Consider the following 1,238-nt stretch of genomic DNA (forward strand, 5'->3'; position numbering starts at 1 on the left):
AAAAAAAAAAAAAAAAGTCTCACTTTCTTCATCTATTCTATATCATGGCTGTCATAACAGAAATCATCATGTAACTTACTCAGCACAGAGCCTTGCCCATAGAGTTGGATGGTAATGGGGAATAGGGAATGCCACAGCTGGGGAAGAGGGGCTATTTTCTGTCAAGTTCTGAGAGATCCTTACTTCAGGATAATATTTTAGTAGCTACCTGAAGAAAGTGAGCAGTAAGCCTTGCAGAATTATTTGGAAAAAGGGCTTTTAAGAAATGTGACTGTAAGTTAAAAGATAGCAGGGCAGGGGTGGCACCTTTGGTTCAGTGAGTGGGACACCAGTCCCATATACCAAGGGTGGCGGGTTCGAACCCGGCCCCGGCCAAACTGCAACAAAAAATAGCCAGGCGTTGTGGCAGACGCCTGTAGTCCTAGCTGCTTGGGAGGCTGAGGCAGAAGAATCGCCTAAGCCCAAGAGCTGGAGGTTGCTATGAGCTGTGAGGGCGACAGGTTGAGATTCTACTGAGGGCGACAGGTTGAGACTCTAAAATAAATAATTAAATATAATAAATTTATTTAAAAAAAAAGAGAGATAGCAGGGCAACTAACTGCAGGGTGCTGTGCAGTTAAGGGACTGGGTAGGTTTGCTGTTTTCTAAATGGGAGAGACATGATCTTTTTAAAATGCTCATAGTGGCCTCTTCCCCAAGCGGCCTGAGGTGATCTGTGAAAATGGTTCGCTATTCACTTGACCCAGAAAACCCCACAAAGTCATGCAAGTCAAGAGGCTCAAATCTTCGTGGTCACTTTAAGAACACACGTGAAACTGCCCAGGCCAGCAAGGGTATGCATATACGAAAAGCCACCAAGTATCTGAAGGATGTCACCTTAAAGAAACAATGTATACCATTCCGACGTTACAATGGTGGAGTTGATAGGTGTGCCCAGGCCAAACAGTGGGGCTGGACACAGGGTTGGTGGCCCAAAAAGAGTGCTGAATTTTTGCTGCATATGCTTAAAAATGCAGAAAGTAATGCTGAACTTAAGGGTTTAGATGTAGATTCTCTGGTCATTGAGCATATCCAAGTGAACAAAGCACCCAAGATGCGTCGCCAAACTTACAGAGCCCATGGTCGCATTAACCCATACATGAGCTCCCCCTGCCACATTGAGATGATCCTTACTGAAAAGGAACAGATTGTTCCCAAACCAGAAGAAGAGGTAGCACAGAAGAAAAAGATATCCCAGA

At 44.7% G+C, this 1,238-nt stretch overlaps 1 protein-coding gene and 1 pseudogene across 2 annotated transcripts in view; both read left to right on the plus strand.

The window, feature by feature from the left end:
• Nucleotides 1–1,238, plus strand: part of JMJD1C (jumonji domain containing 1C) — a 360,771-nt gene that overhangs the window by 24,620 nt on the left and 334,913 nt on the right. The gene's annotated exons all lie outside the window — the stretch shown is intronic.
• Nucleotides 707–1,238, plus strand: part of LOC100951310 — a 3,234-nt pseudogene continuing 2,702 nt past the window's right edge. Inside the window, exon 1 of the transcript XR_002771739.1 lies at nt 707–1,238. The product of XR_002771739.1 is annotated as a 60S ribosomal protein L17 pseudogene (transcript).

The sequence above is a fragment of the Otolemur garnettii genome, unplaced genomic scaffold, assembly GCF_000181295.1.
Source record: "Otolemur garnettii isolate 467f Iridium unplaced genomic scaffold, OtoGar3 scaffold00008, whole genome shotgun sequence".
Lineage (NCBI taxonomy): Eukaryota > Metazoa > Chordata > Mammalia > Primates > Galagidae > Otolemur > Otolemur garnettii.